The sequence below is a fragment of the Hemicordylus capensis genome, chromosome 3 (genome assembly GCF_027244095.1).
Source record: "Hemicordylus capensis ecotype Gifberg chromosome 3, rHemCap1.1.pri, whole genome shotgun sequence".
NCBI classification, from domain to species: domain Eukaryota; kingdom Metazoa; phylum Chordata; class Lepidosauria; order Squamata; family Cordylidae; genus Hemicordylus; species Hemicordylus capensis.
Genome location: NC_069659.1, coordinates 307,298,213 through 307,323,827, shown reverse-complemented (window position 1 = coordinate 307,323,827; position 25,615 = coordinate 307,298,213).

The following is a 25,615-nucleotide window of genomic DNA, read 5'->3' as shown; positions in this document are numbered from 1 at the left end:
ACTTAAACTAGTGTGATTTTTCTAAAATTCCATACACTTACATTCAGTGCAGTTAAGCAGACTATCTGAGCACAGAATTACACCTTGAGTATTTCTAGTCCTTGAGAGATTGGAATGTCTCCATCTAAGGCAAATAGAGGGCCAATTCACATGTCCACCTTGCCACGCCGGTTCTCCGTGTCACTTCAGGGAAGGGAAATGTCCCAGACAGCACTGGGCCAGGCAGTGCAGCACTTTACATACTCAAGACTAGACATCTTGAGTCATTAAGGGTGGGCATCTGCACACCATGCTCCCTCACCACCTGGGTCAACCATTGCTCCGACCAAGGCTGTTGCACTGAGCATGCAGTGGGCCCACATGGACTGTGGTTAACCCCTGAGTGGAGGAACCTCCATGAATGCCAGACCCCTCCACCATCAAGACTTCTGGAGCAAGCATGGGTTCCAGAGGAGGGGAAGCTGTGGGAGACTTCCCATGATCTCCACCCTCCAGGAGGGCATGTTTGGAGGGAAACTGTTGGGAATTCTCTCTGGTAAGAGAAACCCTTTTTCATTATAGCAGAGTGCACAGAGGCACAACACAGCGGAATTTAGTTAGGCATGCGTGTATGCTGAGAGTAAAGTAACTTGGAGCCAGTTCATAGTTTCAAATCAATATAAGTAGTATTTATTAGAGAACTCCATTCTAGATAGGAAAATGAGGAGATAGAATCTCTAATTATCTATCTAGCTGGGTGCAGATGGATTCTGCATCTCTGCACACATGGTGCAAGGGAGAGGAGCTTGCACGTTGCAAGGTAGAGGGAAGGGAAGAAAAAGGGAAGAGGAAGTGGCAGGCAGGAAGGAAGGAAGTTAGTCCCTAAGAGTAGCAATCTACATACCAAAAGGATAGTGTCAGAGCAGTAGAGAAAGGATGACCAATGTATTGACCTTCCTAGCCCTCTGATTCACTAGTCTGTCCTCCTATATCATTGAGACAAGAGACAGTGCATAGTTCTTCACTTCCAACAGAACCTGGGTTGCCACTGAACCGATAAACCATCTTCTACTGGAAAAGCTAACTCTGCTCAAACAGAAAGAGGTGCCACACCCCAGCATGCTCCTATTTAAGCGAAAACCCATGAGATGTCACCCCAAGTAGTATCTAGGCTCCTGCTCCACACAAACCCCCTCCACCTTAATCTTTCAATTTTTTTTGAAATACACAAATTTTTGCTGGTGGTTGTTCCTGATAACTGCTATCATTTCTCCATTATAATTCTGTTGCTTTGGTACTAGGGTTTTCTGTCTTCTCATTACTGTGAGTTATAGGGACACACAAAAGTATGTCTTCAGACATCAATGGAAGGAGAGCAACAAAGGAGCTAGCTGAGTGTTCCTAGGCAGATTTATACTTGCATATAAGCATAATTTTTTTTAATGCATTTTCACGCACATAACAATCATGAGTGTGATGTGTATTTTGGCGTTGTGTTTGTATGTATGCTTTAAATTTCCAAAGGAAATACCTCTCAACATGTGAAGGGAAAAAGCTATGGTCATTCTTTTTCAATACATTTGGCATGTAAATGTGTGTGTTTTTTTTAACTGCATGCACATATAGTAGCGTTGTGGATGGTGATGTCAGTATCAAAAGGGAGACAGAGATGGCATTTTGAAAAGGTACACTGGTCCTTGTTTGTTCTTCTCAGGATTGCTTTCAAGTTCTTTTTATGGCTGTAGATGGATTCTCTTTTGGACAACTTGTCTAGAGTTTCAACATTTCATCCACAGAGACCAGAATGTCACTTCTGTTTGAGTGCTCTTCTGCGCTGCTGCAGAGACTGGGCACCAGTGTTTCATTCATCCACTTTTGATCTCCATTGTATGAGCTGGAAGCAGCAGCAGGAGGGGGCAGGATGATGGGAAGAAATAAATTTCAGGTTGGGAGGAAACCAGGTGTACACAACCCAAGAGTGCTCCCAGTTCTCCAGCTATCAAAACATGCAGCTGAGCAGACTGTTTGGATACGTATCAGAAGACAAAGTGACCTGTACAGGCAGAATACAAAGGCTTCTGTTAATCACTCACAAAGGATGAAACAATGTAATGCCACTCCTGCTATTTGGTAAGATGTATTGGAAGCATATCACGAAAGCTTAGAGAGGTCAGTATCGGCTTCTTTATTTTCTCATCGCTTCTTCTTTCCAAGAGGAATACTCAAAATAAACAAACTTATTCAGTCAATTTATGCCAATAGCAGCTTGTCCTAATGAGCAGAGGTGTGTGTGTGTTCCCAAATGAGCCACAGCTGCCTCTGGTTCCCAGCAGCTTTGTTTGCTCCTCACTCTCTAAACCTGCCTTGGTGTTACCTAGAACTGTGCTGGCTTCAGACTGGCCATTTGTCAAGTACTTGGTGAATGGCCAGCCTGAAGGTGGTTCAGCTCTCATTAATGTCACAAGGGCAGGGTGGGCTGAGAGGTCGGGGGGAGGGGACATTGCTGATAGGAACCAGAGGCAATTGTGCCTTATCTGTTGCTGCTCCCCACCCACTGGCTGGTTAGGACAACCTGCTACTGATTCCTGCTGGTAATATTTAGAAATATTTTGCATTCCACAAGTAAAATCAAGCAAAGATGCTAGTGTTTTGTTTTGGGGTTTTTTTTGGAGTGACTAGCTGGTAATGATCAACAATCCCATACTACATATTTGCAATAATTCCACTGACTGATTGATCAAGTCAAGTTGATCAAGTCAAGTTGGTGTCGACTCTTAGTGATCACATAGATAGATTCTCTCCAGGACGATCTGCCTTCAACTTGGCCTTTAAGGTCTGGCATAACTCCATACAACTTGACAAATTGTAGTTTAACAGATCATATTTCTATGCTTTGAGTGCTACAATACGTCTCATGTTACAGAGGTTAGAAATACCTAAGGCCATGTATTTTAAACACTCCAACTTTCTCCATACCCCAAATTAACATGTAAGAATTTTTACTGAGGAGCTACTGAAATATAAATGAAATATGCGTTGCCACTAATAACCACTAATTTACACGGATTTAAAGGGGGACCAGATAATTTTATGGAGGATGACAATAAGTCTACCAATGGCTACTAATCAGTTCCCAAGTTTTATGAACCTTCTCTAACTTCCAATGCTTTTGAAGAAGCAGATTGGTTTCAGGAAGTATGAAAAGTTGTGATAATGTTGTTGAAACCCTGTGAACCAGGTTGATGTTGGAATTTCCAGAGGTCTACTTTCCTCACATATTTGTTCATCAAAGCATTTAATTAGACTTACAGTTTTTAAAATTTTGTTGAATTTTAAATTATTTTAATGTCTTAATCTTTTAAATTTGTTTTGATTTGTACTGTAAATGGACCAGAGACATTTGTTTTGGATGGTATGTAAATATGATAGATAGATAGATAGATAGACTGCTGCAATTACCATTTTGCATACACCTCTAAAATGTTGACAGACACCAAGAGCAATGGAAAGTGTGTCTTAATCTGCTTCATCAACAGCTTTGACAATTTGGATTGAATCAGGCAAATTCCAACAGACTTCAGCTGTGTAAACTGAAATTGGTTCCTTCAAAAGGAGTAATTACAGTGTTGTTGGGACTAAACCCAAAGTGGGGTGATTTATGGAATCCCCTCAGTGATGGGATAGGACTTTGGTTGCTATAAATCAAAGTTGCTTCAGGCACTTTGGTGGAGCTGCTACACCAATTCCTAACAAAAGCTGGCCTTTTCTGTGTTACTTCCTTTCACAGGGGATTCTGCCTCCTACTGTTCCCTTCTGATTCTCTGCGACTACCCTGCAGATTGTGGCCCCCACACTTAAAATCTGTATCTGTCTGAATCTTTAAACTAGTCCCACACTGGAAAGCAATAAAGTCAAATCCCTATATTTGTAGTTGCATGAGGAACATATGTTTTACCAATGCCTACTTTTTACAGTCCTCCTCTTTTAAAAAATTAATCTCCTCATCTTCAATACGGAAGGATTACAGTCTTTCCCCCCCAGACAAATGAAATGAAACAACACTACAGATTGCTGGAGCAAACTTATAGACACATGGGAGGAAATGTGCAATGTAGTTCAAACATCCGTTCTTCATTTCTGCTTATATCTAGAGGCTTCATCACAGAAATGGTTCATACCATCGACCTTCTAACAAGCAACAGATTTTTTTCCATTCTTATGAATTTCTGAAAAGGCTAATTAGGTAATACAGATAATATGTTGCCTGCATCTAATTGGTCAGAGAGCAGAAGGACTGAATATTACTAATTTGGAATTGTCCTTATTTTAGGGGAAAGGCAGAAGAAAAATCTTAAAGCAAATCTCACTGAATTATGTCCAGTTGCCTCTTGGAATTATCTCTGAATTCTCCAACTTCTTCACCCCTTTTCGCTATTAGGCATGAGACTTCAGAATCTGTAGGTGCTGCACTTTAGGGTACAGCCTTATGTTTAACATATTTATGTCCAAAACCAAAAGGTAAACACAAAGAAGTAAAAAACAAAGAGAAAAGCTGATTTCAGGAACATGCTAGTTGTTGATCTAGTTTACACAGGCAGCAGTTCACACAAACAAGTTCACACAAACTGCAACTGCTCCTGCTCTCAGAGGTGCACCTAGGTAATTTTGGAGCCTGGAGCTAAAGGACTTTAGACCCTCCCCCCGCAAGTTAAGAATAATCTCCCCCAACACACACACACACACACACACCATGACACATGCAGTATTTTTAACACGTGGGTTCTTGAGGGCACAAACAGCAACTGAACTCACAAGAATGGAAGAATAGAAAACAGGTATATTTATGCCAATATGCATTAGCAGAAACATTTCAACACACAACTTAGCATATTCCCATTCCACATATTTCTTTCCCCACTTCCCTCTCTGTCTATAAAGCACCCAGCACAGGTCACAATCTCACTCGGCCGCCTGGTGCAGCATGGGCCAGCAGTCTGGCAATATCACCATCCACAACAGACTAAAGGGGGTTTGGGAGGCCCCAGGGGGTGTGGACGCCCTGGACTTCAGTCCAAATTCCAGGGGTAAAAGTGCCTCTGCCTGCTGTCTGATACCTCAAACCTCAGGTGGGCACTGCATGAATCAATTCTCCATATATTTGAAAAGCCTTCCCTGCACATGAATAACAAGGTGCTAGCAGAAGGAGCTTAGCTTTCTATTTTGCCTGTTTTGTATGTGCAGTTTTCCCCCCTTGGGAAGCATTCAGATGTAAAATTCACCTAAACCCTATTCAGTAGTGCAATGCACATAGCATTTCCATGCAGTGGTTTACATTATGCTCAGCCCTCCCATTTACCCTCCAGCTTCAAGGGAGGAGAGCTGGTTTTGTGGTAGTAAGCATGGATTGTTCCCTTTTCTAAGCAGGATCCACCTTGGTTTTCATTTGAGTGGGAGACTACATGTGTGAGCACTGTAGGATATTCCCCTTAGGGGACGGGGCTGCTCTAAGAAGAGCATCTGCATGCATTTATATGGAAGGTTCCAAGTTCCCTCCCTGGCATCTCCAAGATAGGACTGAGAGAGACTCCTGCTTGTAATCTGCCTGTGTATTGCCTACACAGGTGCTGCCAGTCTGTGTAGACAATCCTGAGCTAGATGAACCAATGGTTTGACTTGGTATAAGGCAGCTTCCTATGTCCCTGAACTTACCATCCTTGAGCTGAAGGCTTCTTTGTGCAGCAGACTAGGTGCAGAGGGGCAGGGAGGACTGATTCTTCAAACGCCCTTTCGGTTTGTATCCAGCAGTGGGGGGGGGGGGGCTGGCAGTGGCCCATGTGGGGCTGCCACCGTGGCCCTCTGGCCCCGCCCCCGTGTCTGATGTCAGACTGGGGTCTAGTGTTCATGTGAATATGGTTTTTAGTAGACCTCTTTTTCCTTACCACTCCCCTGCTTGTAAGCTTGTCTAGGATGGTGAAAAGCTTGCCATAAAATTCTTCTTGGTCAGCTTGATTTGACCCCTGCCTTTCATAACGGAAATGCAAAACTTCCAACTGGATTAAATTAGGCAATGGCTGATCTGCATACTCCTAATTGACTCTTTTAACAACCCCAGTGTCTTAAGGAAGACTAGGCAAACTCCCATTTCTTTGTTTTCCTTATTTGAGTAACCTCACCCTACTTCACAGTGCCATGATTGTGCCTCACTTATCTTTTCCCACACACAGCTGTGTCAAGGAAGATGCCAGCAGCACTGCTGTCACCCATATCTGTCATACATTGCCTCAGAGACAGAGGAGAAGAGGTGGTTTTTTTGGTCATTGTCCCCATGAATTGTCAATAACACCATGACAATTGGTGCTACTGGCTGACATCCAAACTAGCACTATACTGGTGCAACCATTGTGACATCCAGACCATCAAGCCAGGGGTAAAGGGTGGTTTTAACTTATTTCTTGTTGCCTCTGAAGTGCACTGTGTCTCATGAATACGTCCCTGAGGGCTGTGCGACCCTCAGGGACTTATTTTCAGGAGACTTCAGAGGGAAGGGTAGATAAGTGAAAAATGACCCTCTTCCCCTTTGCACAGCAGTGCAGCCCCACAGAGCTGGACCCTTTAAGCTCCTTTCTCACTCCGGCCCGATTTAAGCTCCTTTCTCACTCCGGCCCGATTGGCAGTACAGGCTGTCCCTTCTGACAAGAAGGAAGCCTGCACAGCCAGCTCCCTGCCTCTCTGAAGTTTCTCTGACAGCAGAGAGGCAGCTCTCCCCAATGTCTGAATATGGATGAGAGAGCAGGAGGAGCAGGGCACAGACATTCCACATTATGCCTGAATGGGCCTCACCCATTGCTTCAGCTCCTTCACCAAAATGATGTGTGGAATCAAAATACAGCCTTGGTCCTGGCAAGAATGGGCAGAAGTGCAAGCAGTTCTTCCCACAACAATGAGGAAACTACCATCCACTCTTAAAAGTGTCAGGGCTGTGTTCTGACTATGCAGCAGCTCTGGGGCACAGCATTATGGAGTCATAAAGCTGTCCATCATGTGGGGCCTTGTCTGTAAATCAGGAAAAATACTGGCCTACCTCACAAGGTCATCATGAAGGTAAAGCAATATTCAAACTCTGTAGAAGATTTTAAGGATAGCCAGCCTTTTCGCACACATAAAAAGATGATTTTTCAAGACTTCCCCTCCACCATTTGCAGTGTAATTGCAATAGCATTTTTTCTTTGCAACTTACAAGACTAGAACATTTCACCAACTTGCAACAACATGGAATCCACTGTTAGATTGCGACTCTGCATCCTTAGAGATCAACCTCTCCTTGCATCCCATGGTAATCTTTTACATTAACTGCATCTGCATTTTTGAGGATTCATCCTCACAATGAAGCATTCCCAGTGGATGCCCCACAAAATGTGGAATCTTTCTCCTGGACACTCATTAAAGCCTGAAGCGGCCAAATGTTTTCTTGATGTGTCATAAAAATTGTTCAGGATGGCATGTAATTGCAAAGGTAAGTTATGTTTGTTAACTCTATTTCTTTTAAATTGTGGTCTTAAGTTGGTTCATATTTCTTTTGGACAAATTGATGTAAACATGCCTTCCCAAATGCACAATGATGTCACACACACCCCAGCACCCTGTCCTGCTGTTGCATAATCAAGTTGGTGTGCAAACCCACCCACCATGCAATTTAAATACTATTTTAGAGTGGTATTAGATCATGCAGTGAGTGTAGTTCAGACATTCAGTCTCTCCCAATTCTAGCTCTGTCCAGCTGCTCACAGAATGCCTGCTGAACACACTTAAAGGTTTGAAATGCGTAGAAAGTCCCATCTCTACCAGTCACTTACCCTCCTGTCCTGTTCTTCACGCTTACTGCAGCATTCATCTGAAGAGTAAGTGTGCTTGCATGCCTTCCCCTGATCAAGAGATCCCCGATGTGCTCCAGTCTCCTGATCATGAGAATGTGCACAGTCACACTTACAGGGTTCATCTCTTCAGATGAATGCTAAAGACAAAGTGCGAAGAGTGGGGCCGGGAGGGTGAGTGACAGGCCGTGGGTGGGACCTTTGACCCACTTCATACCCTGTAAGTGTGTTCAGTGATGTTCTCCTGAATGCCTGAACAGGGCTCTTGCGACATGCCCAGTGTGCGCGCACACCCCTCCACGTGTGATTCAGTAGGCTGATTTGGTGGTATTGTGTGAACTGGTCCCAAGACAATTGCTGAAAAAGTACAAATTAATAGCTGTGCTTGATTCAGAGTCTCGATGCGGCAAGATCCACTTTTGTAGGCCTATGCAACCACATTTCTCCATTCATCCTCAATAAAAATGACAAGTGTGCCTATTCATTCCATTCTACATGTAGAACAGATACTCCCACAGAAATGAATGAGAATGTCATGGAACCACGCCTACAAAGAATCACTGAACTGAGAGGCAGCAGCTCTATTCAAAAATGAACTAACAAAGGCATGGTGTAGGAGTGGGAGAAGATGCAGACTTACACATTTGAAGCTGCAAGATTAAAGATTAAGTTGAACTCACATGAACATATGAAAAATCAATCTAATTTGTGCCCTCACTTTTATGCTAAACAAATCTCTCTCTCTCTCTTTGTATGTGTTCATCAACTACATCCTTTTTTTTACCACAGCCTATGGACAAATTCCATGACTCACCATAATGTCCTCTTCTTTTTCTTTTATATTGTCTTAACTATAAACAGGGCTCTGTTTTTCATTTATTTTTTGAAATCTATGTTTGCATCTCCTTTGCATGCTATAGTTATGTTTGCATGTCTCTCATTATAACAAACATGAACCAATCAAGGCCTATAAACAGCACTGGAGCTGTAAGTATATAATTTCATTACTTCAGGATGTGTAAAGATGGAAAATCCCTGCCCAGTGGCAATTCATTGGGTTTTTTTGTTTTTTTTAAAGAAGGAATGGAAGACATCCATGAATCAATAGAGTTATAACTCTGACTGACTTGGGGTTGAATATATGACATAAACAGTATTACTCTGAGTTGTCAGGTCACCGGCTGCATTCGCACATAACATGAAACCACAGTTAAATGGGGCAGAGTTTGGAACTCTGTTATGTTTGAATGTGTGCAACTGCGGTTTCGTGGCAAAAGTGGTTTGCCTTGCCAAACCCGAGATCACAATCCTGGGTGGCAGCGCAGACCCACCAGGATTGCAACTGCTCAATGCCTGAAGCAATTCACAGTGGCCGCCTCTCTGAGCACTCACCCACCCCTGTCTCTGACCCAACAAAACAGTTGCCTGGCAACAGGGGTGTTGTGATGTCCCTGCCCAAGCTTGTCAGCCTGTCAAACGGCAAACACACACAAGGGCATTCTATTTTCCCACTCTGTCCCTTCCTCCCTCTGCTGGCAAGCAGGAGAAAAAGGGGATGGGATGACAGGCCGGGCACTAAGTGCTTTGCTCCCTGTAAATGAAGTGTCAATTATGTAGGTTCACAAGGACACCCCTTCAAGATGGCAACACAGACAGGCCAACCTCCTTAAAGCACTGGGACGGAAACATCTGTCAGGGCAGTGGTACCTGAGGTTGGGTCAAATAGGCAGCCAGAAGCAGGAATTCTTGAATGGCTAATGTCTATTGTTTGAACAATGATGTTGGGGAAGTGGGCCCCAGCTCCTTCCCCTTGGGGATACTTGCGCCGTCCCCAGGCTTACTCATGAAAAGTGCCGGGCAGCAGGATCAGCACTGCCCAGTGAAAAGAGCAATTCTACTTGTATGACAACAACGGATGCTGATCCTGAGTGGACTGCTCACTCCTGAGAGTGTAAGGCCATGGGGCCTTACACTCTCACAACTCTGTCTGTGCGGACAGGGGTGTCGGGCACAATTGCTAATAATCTGCAGTGACAATCCCCCTTCTCCCATGGACTGCTCTCTCATGAGATTGTCAAGCCTTGGAGGCTGGACGGCAGATGCCACCCTGCCAGGTTGCTCTATATAAGGAAGCCGTGGGGATGGGTACCCCACCAACAGCTCATCCTGTTTTGGCGATTACTGCCAAAACTGTCACAGCATGCCTTCTGGCAGCCCCTCTGCCCATTTGAACATGTCCACCTTTGTTTTTGCCTGGAACAGCGACCCCGCTCTCCTGGGGTCACTGGAAACCAGGTCTCCTGTGCTTCCCCATGGTGGCAGATCTGCATATGGTGCAATGCCAGATCAAGCCCAGGAATTTTGAATGTGAGTAAAGATCTGGCCCCGCACCCAGTGTTTCCCCATTCTACACATGCTGATTTTGACACATGGAGCGTCAAAATCTCCACGGGTGCGTGAAAGGCTTTCTTGGAGAGAAGGGGGTAGTTGTGCAAATGTTCTACCATTAACGAGAGAGAGTGGGGGCCCATGCAAGAGGGGCCCCCTTTGTTGGGTTTCCTCACATTCCAACAGAAGACTGAAGGTCTAGATGAGCCTAAGGTCAGAGGACTGGCCCTCTCATGAGAGTCCACTGGGGGCAAGCTGCCGGGGGGGGGGAGGGGGGAAGAGTATGGTTTTGTCTGCGTTGACTGCTTTGCTGCTTTCCCAGATCCTAGGATCCCTTGCCCTCCCTCATATATGTATCTCCTACTAGGAAGTCATCATGTACCCTTCTCTTACCTGAGTAACAGGAAATAGTGCCCCCCAGACCCCGTCTCCCCTCCCCTGAAATTATGCTTGTGTGATAGTTTTGTTTCAGAGCACTTAGGGAGGTGACGGTGCAATCATTGTCAGATGAAGGGCTGGCATGGCATTTAAAGGGATTTAAATGTCCTTTCCTTGATGAGGGCGGGTGGACCATTCCGAAAAGGCACCATCGCACTTGGCACACCCCGTTTAAGATTGTGGCCAATGGCTGCTGCTCTAGTGAAGTGCTGATGCCTTGCCCACAGACTTGGAACGCGAACAATACAGAGCTTGCTGGGATGTGGCCTCGGCAGACCAGGAAGGAGGAGGGGGCAGCCAGCCCTGATACTGACGGCCGCCAAACTGCAGTTGGATGGACATCTTCAATGCAATTCACAGATAGAAAAGTTAACTGTGTGTCCAGAGGCCTCCAGTTTCAAGTTACATTCTGGTTGTTTTTTTCTTTAGGAAAAAAAGTGAAATTCATGGAGAAATGGAAATATAGGCAATATATTTTAAAGTACACTTTACAGATCTAAAGTCACATTGTTTCTTTAGGATTATTTATTATGTATAACCCGCTTTGTTCATAACATTTATCATGTTTGGTATATTACATTTAGAAGTACAGTTTATTCAGACAATTAGTCCAAATGTAGTAATTTACTTTTAAATGTTATTTAATTTTTGTTACAAATCGACTACAATCTGCTGAACTCCAAGGAATCCAGCATCTCTGTAAACCAGTTTCTCCTTTTTTTCCACATCAAATTTTGATGTTTGGAGGCATGTGAAGCAAGCAAGAACACCCTTTCTTAGATATTTTATTCAAAATTCCAAAAGATAATATCTCATTATCATTTTTTTCAATTGGGGGGAGACAAAAAAAGTTCTTTGGAGGAAAATGGGGTGGGGGGACTGTTTCCCCGACTCTCAAAATTTTCTGTTTCTTTCCCAGGTCTTTACATCTCTAATCACAACTACAAGTTGCAATTTGAACAATATTTTCCAGTATAGGTATTTACAGTATGTGCTTTCAACAATCACTGCTGGATGTATGTGCTTTGAAGTTTTCACCTGAAAAATGCTGAACACCTATGACGAATATGAATACAAATATGACAAATATTTATATATTGCTTTTCAACAAACATTGCCAAAGCAGTTTGCATAGGACAGACACCAGCAACAGCCACTGGAGGGATGCTGTGCTGGGGATGGATAGGGCCAGTTGCTCTCCCCCTGTTGTATTAGTAGGGACATAGGAACATAGGAAGCTGCCATATACTGAGTCAGACCATAGGTCCATCTCACTCAGTATTGTCTCCACACACTGGCAGCGGCTTCTCCAAGATTGCAGGCAGGGATCTCTCTCAGCCCTATCTTGGAGATGCCAGGGAGGGAATTTGGAAACTTCTGCTTTTCCCAGAGTGGTGGCTCCATCCCCTGAGGGGAATATTTCACACTGTGCTCACACATCAAGTCTCCCATTCATAGGCAACCAGGGTAGACACTGCTTAGCATGGTGTAGTGGTGTAGAACCATTGTGGTGTAGTGGTTAGAGTGCTGGACTAGGACCGGAGAGACCTGAGTTCAAATCCTCATTTAGCCATGATACTAGCTGGGTGACTTTGGGCCAGTCACTTCTCTCTCAGCCTAACCTACTTCACAGGGTTGTTGTGAGGAGAAACCTAAGTATGGAGTACACCGCTCTGGGCTCCTTGGAGGACGAGCAGAATATAAAATGTAGAATAAATAAATAAATAAATAATAAAAAATAGCTAAGGGGACAAGTCATGCTTGCTACCACAAGACCAGCTCTCAGCTCTAAATAAATAAACAAAGAGAATCACCCCTTTTAAAAGGTGCCTCTTTGCTAAGTGGGTAAGTCTTCTCTATTGTTCATTACATCCTATTGTTATGATCTACAATCACACACACACACACACACACACACACACACACACACACACACACTGCATGGATGAAGATAGTTGTCTAGAGTTCTGAAAAGACTGTAGTCAAAAAAGTTTAATGATGTAAATTCTATGCAAAATCTGTAATACATATTTCTACGCAATGCCTTCACTAGCACAGACAAATGACTCTATTCCATCATAGGCATGATGGTGAACTTAATATGCAGGAACCATGGAATGGTGGCATATGCTTATGAGAGTGGGAAATGTTTTCCATTAGTTTCATCTTCCTCTCATGTGAACAAGTAGGAATTGTTCCAGTTGGCTCTGCAGCAATTACCTTTAGAGAAGAGGGAGGTATTGGAGACAGTATAGATTTTCATAAACAGTACAACAGTGACCTCAAACCTCCCCCTACCCCAGCTTTCAATTAGCACACACTTAGGGGTTTGTTTGTTTTTTAAAAGAAACAAAGTTAGCATGATTTTCCAAGTGTTTTTCATTTTAGTAATGACTGTTTGATGTTTGTTTCTTTGTAAATAAAGCAGTAAGAAGGGGGTCTTTGATTAGCTGAGATCCAAACACAGCAATCATGAAAGCACCAAGCAGAATGACAGATCAGGTTTGCATCAGATACTGGCTAGGAGCAAACTGGGCAGGGGAGCGTAGAAGGAAAATCCCCCCTGTGGCTTTTGTCTACCTTTTCCTTAGATCATCAGAATGAGAACAGCTGGTGGTAACAAAGCCAAAGGCTGCACATAGAGGCGTAGAGGCTTGAGGAGAAAGCGTTGCATCCAAACAGGTAAGTAGCATCCCTTAAGGATGGTCCTGATCTAGAAGACCCATATGCTTTATGTACACAAGTCTCTTGTTCTTTTTGACTCCTTTTATAACTATAGAATTATTATCTGTTTAGAACTCACCTTGCCCAGAGGGCTTGCAATCTATTACAAATCAAGAATCAAGGGCCCTTTTTCATCATTGTTCCTTTCGAATGACATCCTATGAATGCAATTTGGTTGAGAAAGCATAGTCTTATTAAGGTCGTTGACCAGCCAATTGGATGAGAAACGTGTCTTTTCATTGAACTTGTTGACGAGAAAGGGGATCTCATCAACAAGACGAGATGTGTCTCATATGACACATCTCATACTATCATTAACATCTGCACAAAGTAATATCTGTTTGCTTTCTTTAAAAAGCAACTGTTCAGCCATTGGTGCAGTGCGTGAAAAGGAGGGTGATCCCAGCATGTGATTTGAGGTGTCCCCTGCCATTGCCACCACTGCTGCCGCCACCACCCAACAGTTATCCACCACTTGACCACCACTGATGTTCTGCCTATCCAGCTTCACTTTCTCAGGCCAGGTCAGGCTGCAGTCTAAAGATGTTGTTAGATAGACTGTGTGATGGGTGGCCAAGGGAGACCAGCCAGCAATGGTGGATTGAGTGTATGGGCAGCAGGTGGGCAACTAGATGGCTGGCCAGGGCTGCAGGTGGGCGGGCTTCATGTCTGGCTGCAGTGGCAGCGGCAGCAGAGGCGGAAAGGGGTGGTGGTAGCATGGCTCAGAAATACTGGGTGCCCGGAGACTGGGCACCCCAAGACTGAGGCACATGATGTGGGCAGCCTCCAGTAACCTCCAGAAATCACACAGGGACACTGGCAGCCCAGGGACATTTGTCCCCCCTCCTCTACTCAATTAAGAGCTACAAGCCTGTGCCCTCTAATTCCTTTATGTCCCTTTCTTTAAGCTTTTTAGATTTCTGCTGCCTGATTTGTGTTTATAGACAGACATGGTAGCAGGGCGTTTATGCATATTATAAACATCCTTTAAACACTTGTCCCTGTCCCTAGGATCTAGTGTATGTTCCTCTATACTCTCTGGAGACTGGATAATTCATTTACTCGCATCTGTCCTGGTGTCTATAAATCCTATCACCTCCTATTCCTGAGATTTCGATCCCTGATTGTTATTGAACTTGTCCCTCCCTCCCTCCTGCCAGTTAGTTGCCACACCCTGAAATAACAGAATGAGCGAAGGAATTCTGGAACCTGTCCCTATTCAGATAACCTCTCTCTTTCAAACTGTGTGTTCTAGAGTTTACTGTACATATGCAGTGTATATTTGTTCTGGAGGAGTGCCTGAGACAGGGGCTCACTGGCGGGAACCTTGCTGCTGCTGTTGGTTTTTAACTGATAATATCACAAGATCCAGATACCATGTGTGGAGAATGGACTGGATAAGAGTCATGTATGTATTTATAAATGTTGGAGACTTAAACATGGCAACAGCTTAACAAACAAACAAACAAACAAACAGTGCCAAATAAATAAATAAATAGCGCTAGCTAAATAGATAGATAGATAGATAGATAGATAGATAGATAGATAGATAGATAGTGTTAAATAAATAAATAAATAAATAAACTGCGGCCAAGAATTTACATCAGGGCTGCTCAGCTTCAGCCCACCTGCAGATGTTGCCTACAGCTCCCATAATCCCTGGCTATTGACTGTTGTGGCTAGGGATTATGGGACTTGTAGTCCAAAAACAGCTGGAGGGCCAGAGTTGAGCAGACCTGATTTAGATTGACAGGAGGAGTTCTATAGATGTTGAGTCAGTTGGAAGTTGACTGTCAAGGAAGAAGCTGGGGAAAGGGACTCAAGACTGCAGGACAGTACATAGTAACTAGTTTTGCTTTGAACTGTGTTCTTCTTGGAAAGGATCAACTTCTGTTTTGTTACCTAACCCCCCACACCCCGTTGTGAACAATCTTCTTTATTTGTAAAACATTTTGACTTTCTGTATTTGATTAGTGGCCTATGCTTATAGCTATCAACTATAGCTATAATTGCTCACTATAAATGGCAGCAGGTATTATAGGAGAGGACTATTGAGGATAAATTGTGACAGCAGATACAGGAACCATCACACCATGTTTGGGCAAAAACATCTTCAAGCATGATCTACAATTTTTCCTCAGGGTGGGCCAGGCCACCCTGGTGGTATATAAATATTTGTCGTATTCATGGTCATCATCTTATTGATAAAATACTTGTTGGTCTGAAATAAAATTTGGTCCATCATAACCATCCCCTACAGAGCTCACCCCAGAACCAAACATGTGTGTTTTCATAAAATGACTCGGCAAGCAATTTTTCTAAACTCACTTTTTGTTCTCTTACCTTTCTTTGGCTTTTTAACATGGCTTGTGAAGGAATTTGACTTTTGAAGAATGAGAGGGTTGCACAACAGGCTTATCTATTGGCGAAACACTTGTTGAATGGTCCTCAAGCTACTTCACACAGAAGGAAGCTGTTTTCTGAAATGGCTTTCAGAAATTATTTCCTTCTTACTGGGAAAAGGGCCATTGCTGTATGCAAAATTGTCCCTTGGGACTGTAAGAGATAACCAACTAGAGCCATTCCAAAACAAGGCAACCAACAGCAGTTACAAACAGCTTCAGCTGCCAAAATGCTGGTGCTGAGCAGAATCTTTTCAATACCCAATTGTTGTCAGCTTTAGTATGGGCTAGCAAACAGTTGGAGTCAAGAGGCTGTCATGGAGGGCAGCTGGGCATGTTGATAGTTCTCACAGCTCTCCCACTTACCTGGCTCTGAGGGAGTAGATCACCAAATGCTGCAGGGATTGTTCCAGCTCAGGATGCCAATAAATAGCTGAAGTCAACTTAATTCTGGCCAGCCTCCGGGAGTTAATTCCATCGCCTCATGCTGTGACTTTCTCCACATACCACTGTGAGACACTCCATAAATCCCTGTGCCTCTAAGCACTCTTATCTGAATTGTAATGCCTTTATTAAACAAATTGTAAGTCCATTTCGTATCCCTCTTTAATACTATTTGAAAAAAACGGTCACAATATAAAGCTTAATAAAAGCCGAATACTCCAAAACCCCTCTTAGAACTGAAAATATGACTACTTCAAAAGTCTTTACAAGGGCAGGATTTTAATGGCTGAATAATACGCTGGAACGGAGCAGTAATTTCTTCTTGAATGCTGGGATGAATTATTTATGCTTTGACAACATTATGTGTCTCCAAAGCAGCTTTTAGTTATTCGCCTATTCGAGGCTACAGCTGATCTTGCTGCCCGCTCTTGTAATTACATTAACCTCTTGACACAACATGACAAGCTTTTCCTGTGAACTGCGATCAATAGCCCATAACTGCTACCTATTTAAATCGGGCTATGGTTACACTTCAGATTATAATTAGTTCTCCCCCCACTCAAAACCCCCCTCCCCTTCATTTTAGTGGACCCTGGGAAAAATAACTGTTATCAAAGTTGTGATTTGTTTTTTGTTTTTTTAAAAAAGACATTAATATTCAAGCTTTGAGAACGCAGGGGAAAACAAGCAAGGTTTGCTAGACGTCAGTTCCAAATGCACAGCCCTTATATTAGACCACATCTGCATTTAAATGGAACCCGAGACCTTGGCACAGGAATGCTTCTAAAAGAATCAATTACAGGAATGCTGGCACAGGTGAGTGAGGCTGTGCTTTGATAGCATTGAAGTACACATGTATAATGGAATGAAATTCAGATTGTTTGTTTTTTCTGGTTTTTTGTGAAAGTGTAATCACAGCATACTACTCTGGCAAAGGAGAAGTCATTCTTCTGAACGACTGAATGACTAACTGTTTCCAAAATTAAAGCATTCTATTTATTGTTCTACCCCCCTTAGTATATTGTGGGCCCCCCCCCATATTTTTGCCTTCATATATGCAATACATTTACAAATTATAGTTCCTGTAATATAGGTTCTTCTGGCCATCTTTCCCTGTCATTACAGACCTGACTGGTGACATATTAAACACTGCACCATGCCTCTCAATTGCAGAAGTCCACTCGGAGAATAGTGGCCGACATCCAGTGCAGCATTAGCTGCCCATAACACTGCACTGCAGGGCTGCTGCGCTCCTTGAAGGAAAATTGAGGAAGTTCTCCTTCCACATGGGATGGGGAAATCTGGATGTTGGCCACTGTTTTGATTTTGTGTAATTTCTGCAATTGATTTCTGCAATTGAGAACCGTGTGGCAGTGTTTAAAATCTCATCTGTGATGTCTGCAACCACAGGGAAAGATGGTTATCTTATTATCACAATTGACATAAAAATAGCTCGGTGTTTCCACCTTTCTGCTTTTTTGCATTTCTTATACAAGTGGCAGCAATGCTGCACATAGTTGTAGCATGATTTATGGCTGAAGGCCACAGACTAGCACCTCTGGATGTGGTTGCCTGTACTCCAAGAAAACATTTTAGGCGACTACCTCAATATCTGCATTTGCCAACTGCCTGATCTAGCAAGGCAAATCCTGTGTATGCTTAGGCACACATAGCAAATCTGGGTTCAAATGTATACCTAGATGCACATTGGCATCTACATTGTGGTCGATCTGGCTCAGCATTGATTTTGCTGGATGCAGCTTTTGATGAGGATGCACTTACCCTTTCAGGGCTCCTGCTTATATGCATGAGACCAAATGCAATTAACTAAAGCTGGGTTAGGGCTTTAGGCAAAAAGGTGGCCATTTGTGGAGATCCAGTTTCACTGAGATCTCCCTTCCACCTTTTCAGAACACATGTATTTACTTTGAACACTGTTTAAATAGCCATTTTTTCCTGTTTCCCTTGCTATTCAAATAAATGAGGTCATTTATCTCTCTACGTGATGTTATATTGTGTTACATTATGTTAGTTACATGGGCAGCACATTAATGAGTAATAAGAAATTACATTGGAAGCCTTACTAGAGCTAATTATCTTTTCAGTTGCATCTGAAACAGCCTTCAGGATCCTTAATGTCTAGGAGGATTTCACAACTAGCTGCTCATTCAATATGCACAAACAGCGCACTCTGCAAACCATTGCTGAAAAGTTTACATTCCTTAGTCCATTAGGTCTTGTTGATGAGCTTTCATGCGCTACTCAGCAGAACAACATTTGGTATCGTGTATGTGCGTGTGTGTGTCTGTGCAGCCTTTTGCAATCTATGCTGTTTATTTAAATGGGTAAATATAAGAATGTAAAAATAGAGTTTAAGTAACACGGAGCCTAATTAAGCCGAATAAGATTTCCTGTTGTAATTTAGGTTACAAGCCTCCAACCATTTATTCCAGTTATCTCAGTGAAATCAGAGATACTACTCTGGAGTTAATGATTTGAGAAACTAAAGTGGTAGGAGTTTTGTACCTTATCCCAAGCGCACAAAAACTGATCCCAACCAAACATATCTCTATACTTAGTATACTAAATGTACTTTGGGATATATCCCAACTGTTTCTTTCCATAGGACTCAAAAGAGGTAAGGCACTTAGGGTAGGGAATGTAAAATAGCACAGGATCAATCTTGAGGAAACTGAGCGAATCAGAATAAAAAAGAAATGGCAAGTAGATACATTTGTTCAAGTATTTTCTGTTCAGCCAACCTGAAGTGGAAGAGTTTGATGGCTGCTATTGAACTGAATAATAATATTTCAGTCCAGCAGAAGATATACTTACTAGCTGGGCTGGGCACAGAGCATCTGTACTTCTAGTTTTCCCCGCCTACCTGCCTGCCTGCCACTGATTTCTTTTCCCACCTGCCCACTGCTGCCGTTTTCTTCCCCACCTGCCACCTCCATTTTCTTCCCCCACCCCCCACCCCAGCACCTACCTGCCCCCATAATGTGATAACATTACAGTGACTGGAAGCTGTTAATTATGATCCATAAGAGAAAGCAGAATAAAAGCCAGGGATTCTTAAAATTATTTTAGTGCAAGTGATTGGGGAAGCTGCACCTGTTGAACTTCTACTTGGACAGTCTTACTCAGTCCTGGTCTTGAGCTGAAAGACCAAAGCAAAGTGTGGATCTGTGGAGTCTAATCTGTAAAGCCAACATCATATAAAAGCCTGTGCACAGAATTTAAAGCTTATGTGGTATGGAATTTAAGGTGATCACCTTACCTTTCAATTTCCATGCTTTTTATAGGGTGAGTGAAAATTGCAAGCCATCACAGTTTGAAAAAGCCACTTCTACATGATACATGGGGCATATAGACAGGGAGGTTATCCACACAATCAAAAACTGTGTTCTACCCGGGTTTGGGGGCTCTGTGTGCTTCCTATTTGCGATTGTGTGGAAGCAAGGTACGAGGCAACTCTGCATAGCATTTCCTCCTATGTTCTTCCACACAATCACTTCTACCCAGGTTTTCCTCTGACTTTGCTTCCACACAACTGAAAATTATGAGCATACACAGCTCTCAAACCCAAGTAGAACACATTTTTTGATTGTGTGAATGGACTCAGGATGTATGAATGTAAAGAAGAACAAACGGAAAGCAGCTTGTGTGAGACAGACACACACAGACTGATTGGAGGCACTGAAGGACAAAGATGAGAGCTAGCAAAACCTTGGAGCTCTTCTTATGGTTGGTGAGAAGAGCTCTGGGGCAGTCTGTGGAGAAGGCGAGTTTAATTTATCTTTCCTGTAGACAATCTCTGTTCTGTTCCTGGGTGGCTGAATTGCCTGCCAAGATGTCTGGCAGTTCACCTGGCAGTTCTAGGGGTCAGGGAGCCACCATGCATTGCTGCCATGCATTGCCCTGCCCCCTGGAGCTCCAATAATGCACCTTGTGTGAATGCATGGTGCATTATTGGGATCCCTCTCCCCCCAGCAGCCGCAGCGGTCACACGATCAAAAAAATGAAGTTAAGGGAGTGATTGCTCTCTTAACCTCATTTTAGAGGGAGGCTACTTACATGGGTTTGCTGCTGTGTATCTGCTGGGATCAAGCCCAATCGCAGTGGTGGTCCACATGCTCATGCAAAACTGGGCTGGGCTCCCTTAGCCCTGTTTTGCATGCGTGTACGAATAGCCTCCTTATGGGATACAGGGCTTTCTCTCTGGGGAACTGATATGTTCTGTTGTTGACTTTTATGAGTGCACTGCTGCTCGACTCTGCCCAATATTCAACTTGTAAATAAAACAAATATTATGGAGATGCCATCAGCTTCCAGGGATTTCTCCTTTAATGGAAGTGAAAACCTGGCTAGCAGTACTCCTGGAACTTCTCATTGTTTGGGGAAGTGGGCAGCACTAATAATAATAATAATAATAATAATAATAATTCTATTTCTATACCGCCCTTCCAAAAATGGCTCAGGGCGGTTTACACAGAGAAATCAACAAATAAGATGGATCCCTGTCCCCAAAGGGCTCACATTCTAAAAAGAAACATAAGATAGACACCAGCAACAGTCACTGGAAGTACTGTGCTGGAGGTGGATAGAGCCAGTTACTCTCCCCCTGCTAAATAAAGAGAATCACCACGGTAAAAGGTGCCTCTTTGCCCAGTTAGCAGGGGTTAACACTATACTTAAAAAAAAAAAAAATCTTCAGAAAATAGATATGAAATTGTGTTAATAACTAGCAATGCCAACTTTTTAAATGCAGTGGTTTCAAGCAGATGAGAGAGAGAGAGAGAGAGAGAGAGAGACAGACAGACAGACAGACAGACAGAGAGGCGTTTCTTTCAGTCAAGTTTGTCTCTTTTTTGTAAAAAAAAATAAAATTGTCTTTTTGGATGAGATAGAGCACTCAAAGAAATTTGTGTTTCAACAGGAGTGGGACCACAATTGTACCCATGTGTTCAAAGAACATGCACCTGAGGATTGGGGCAAGTAGCAAGGCTGGGCCATGCACCTCTTGGTACATACTTGTAACTCCACTTCAAAGAGGAGCAGGAGCAGGATTGGCCTGTGCAGGCTGGCTGCATTACTATCAGGCTATTGGATGGGGCAAGAGAGGGCTGGGCAGTGGGCGCAAATGAGGCAGCACACACCATTTTGGCTGGGCAATGAGCAATGGCCAGGCTGGGTGCCTGCTCCTCTTAGTGGCAGGAGTGAGCCAGGCAGCACTTGCCATGATCAGCTGTGCAGCGGAACCGTGGGGCATGGCAGGCTGGGCACTTGCCTCTTAGTGGTGGGGGTGGGTGGATGAGGAGCCCATTGTCTTTGTGGCAGTCTAAGCTCACCCTTCCATCTGCTTCAGTTTCAGAATACTCTGGCACATTACTTAGAACTAAGTCCCACTGTGTTCAGTCCCACTTTGGGCTTCATCCCAAAGTAGGTGCGCATGGAACTGGCTACAAGAGGGGCACCAGAACAGGACTGGGGCTAAGTAGGGTTGCTGCCTGCCTTAAAAATAAATCTGGCAGATCTGTTGTGTTGTGTAATTCAAGAGGTGCAGCACTTCTCTATCAAGCATGAAAATGCAATGATGGGGAAACCAGAAGTTGGAGACTGGAAGTTGTTGCACTTGCTGGATTTCCACCTTCCATGGACCAGCAATATTTAATATTAAAGCCGATGTATTCGGAGCAAAGATAGTCAGGGAATTGTTTTCTTTAGAGGCACATAATCTTTCTAGAACTAGTTTTAAAAAAATTGGTGCAAGCTTCTTCTCTCTCAAGTTACATTTCAAAAAATTGTTTAATTGCAAGGCATTATGTGATTTTACAGATGTGTGCATGAAATGGATTTTGTGTTTTGTTCCGAGCTGGAAACAAAATGAGGAATGTTCAAAATGTTTGGTTGAAACAGTGGCAATGCCTGCTGTTTTGAGAAACACTCAAAATGTTTTGAGTGTTTTGAGCACCATTTTTCTGAGGAGAGCTAGTTTACCAGTTGGGGCCAGCAGGTAAACCAGTACTCCAAGGTGGTCTGATGTGCAAAGTCTAGAGTGAAGGCCTGGTCTATCCAGCTCACGTGGCAGATAGACCAGGCTTAGCACATTCACCCACCTCAGAGGACTGGTCTACCCACTCTCCCCAATTGGTAGACCAGATCTCACCAGAAAAATGGTGCTCAAAACACTCAAAACATTCAAGCTCAAAATCAGGTAGTTTTGTTTTGACCTTGAAACAGGCCCTTTATTTTAAGGGTGATTCATTTTGAGCTTGAAACACTCATTATGGCCATTTCGAGCTCAAACTGTTTGCACATCTCTACAATTTGACCAATCTACCCCCCCCCCCGGCCCCATATCAATCCTCCCCTATCCATACCTACCCTGCCCTCTCAGAACCAGCCCTCCCCACCCCAAACTTGCCTTTCGGAGAGCTTTGTGCAAATGCTTGTACAATCCAGTCTATGCATGTTTACTCAAAAGGAAGCCCATTGAGTTTAGTGGAGCTTACTTTCCACTAGAAGGATTGCAATCTGAATAATGTGTGTTATTAATCCGTCGTTGTACAAAGTTTTTTGTTTTTTTTTACTTTAAACTGCTGAATCCAGTAGCCTTTCTTTCCTCCTGCTACCCTTTCAAGGAAAGTTGGAATAGTAGTGCAGGACTTGGGAAAGGACCTTGTGCAGAGGGAGATTGAAGAACGGGAGTGAGGTGTTATTATTATTATTTATTCGATTTCTAGACCATGGACAGGTTCAAAAGTCAAGGGGAGAAGTCTCTTGAACAATCATTTGCATTGTGCACACAAGGAAGAAAGAAGCAGTTCAGATGGGGCTCTGGGGAAGTTTGTTTCTTTCACGAGTGCTTTATGAAACCAGACAAGTTCCGACTCAAATGCCCTTCTTTAAGACTTATTTCCTGTATAGAATAATAACATTTGCCTCGCACTTCTGCTTATGCTCCAACTACACAGGCTCACAAGCTGCTGTTTTTCGTAGCTTGTGGTGAGGGCTAGGTGTATAGGTATTGGTATTAAAGAGATGTTAACACACTTTATGTTAAAATAATGATTACAGTTTCTATTTACAAGGGTGACTCAAGGTTTCAGGGTATTCTCACTCAACTTGGGCACAGCTATCTTTGAAACTGGCATTTTACAACTTGGCAGTGGCTGTCATACTTAGTGGTTACAGTAGTCAAAGATTTCCTATGGATAGTATGTTCAGTTGATGATAAAAATTATGAATTTAACTGGAGGGTTGACTTTACCCAGGATATCCCAGGCAGCAGCAGGATATCCCATTGCTAGCTGCTTGCCACTCCTAAAGCAGAAGGGGGTTAGAGAAAGAGTCCCTTTAAAAAAATGGCACCTGTGCCACCGCAAAAGAAGAAGAAGAAGAAGAAGAAGCAGGAGGAGGAGGGGGCACATTTTCAATGCTTGCAAGCAGGCCCCTTCAGAGCTTGCTTCCCCCCAATAATTTCAAATATTGTGCTTTGATATTGTAATTCATTTGCAGCATATTAAATCAAGATCTTCTGATTTTTTTAAAATGGGAGGGATAGGTTTCTGTGTCACTGTGTAAACAAGATATGTTTAGCAGCCCTCCAGGAAGACTCTAGACTTGACTCTACCAGTGCATGAAAGCCTGAAATGGGAGTCCTGAAATGGGAGAAAGCAGGAACATGATGAGACAATGGGGATGAAATTTCTGAGAGATAATAGAAATGAACACTGCCAATAAAGCTGTTGAAATAATCATATATTCAAAGTATAAATAATGTCATGAACCAATTAAAATAAAACTGCAAGGAAGGAAGAGTGTTCCCATTTTCCTCATTGTTTAAGTAGATTGGGTTGAATCCAAAGTTTTCATTCCATTCATGGAAGGAGAGTAGTAATAATGGAAGGGCTCTTTACATGAGTACAGTTCTCCTGTAAATGGAATGAAGGGTTTGCATCCAGTCTAGGGAGAAAACTGCCTTTTGAAATCAATGGCTTAATTTAGGTTGCTTAATTTAGGTTGCCAGCAAAAATGAGCACTATAGATGTCAACCTGGTTTAACACTTTCTTTCCACAGGAAACCCTGTTTATATTGCAGGGGAAGGAACATTGTCTATTAGAATTGTCAGCTCCTTCTCCAAACTACAATTACAGTTCCTTGGGTGAAGCCATATCAGTTTAACATGTATAAAAAGAATCCAAGATATAAGATGGGCATCCAGGTTCTATGTTATGTGTGGAAACTATATTTGGCTTCAGCATTGCCCTAGTCATATAAATGGGGGCTGACCTAGCATCTATGTAATGCTCTACCCCGGGTCTGCTGCTGAGTGGGAAGCAGCCTTGACGCTATTCAGAAGAACTCACTGTTGTGCAAGCAGCACTACTGCAGGTTTGCCCATTGTGCTGAATGGGGAAAACTGCAGTAGCACTGCTTGTGCAACCACTATCCCTGAACAGCTTTGAGGCTGTTTCTGAGACTGCAGCAGCTTCGGGGTGGAGCATTACAGTGTGGAGCAATACATCCCATCAGCTATATCATAAATCATACTGGTGCTGGAGAAGATAGCCAGCTGGTGTGTCCCCATTCCCCTCATCATGTCTGAAGTGGTTGAAAACAGCTATATATTAAATTCTGTTAAACGTACCCGTCGCTAATCCCATGTGTGGCAGCTCTCGCAAGAGTTTACGAGCAGCTGCCAGGATAGTGACGGGGGATGGGATGGTGGAGAAAATAGTGGGGGGCAGGAGGTGGCAGCAGGCTGGCCTGGCTGCCAGGAGCAAGAGGAGGAGGAGGCGGGCTGGCTCGGCTGCTGGGAGCAGGAGGCAGCAGGCCGGCCCAGCCGCCGGGAGCAGGAGGCGGCGGCGGACCGGCTCAGCCGCCAGGAAGAGGAGGAGGAGGAGGTAGCAGCAGTGGCAGTGGGCCAACCTGGCCCGGCCACCGGGAGGAGGCGGCCGCTGCCTGGAGAAGGCGGGCGGGCAGGCAGGCGGGAGGAGCTGGCAGGCCAGCTTTCTGGCCAGTCTGCCATCCAGAAAGCACCAGGGGGGGCTAAAAGGGGGGGGGAGAAGAAGCAAGCTAGCTGGCCCGCCATCCAGAAAGCTGGGGGGGGAGAGAAGTGGGCGGGGGGAGAAGAAGTTGGGTGGCTGGCCAGAAAGCTGGATGCGCTGGTGGGAGTGTAGGGGGGAGAAACAGGCAGCAGTGGTGGGTGGGACGGCCGGAGGCGCAGATGTTCTGCACCCGGCCCAGCTAGTTATTACTTATTGTACAAAACAATTCATGTTATGCAGAGTACCCACCGTCATGCAGGAAGCAGGACAAAAAATCAAACCTTTTGCACTCAAGTCCTAATCCAAGCCTTGCTT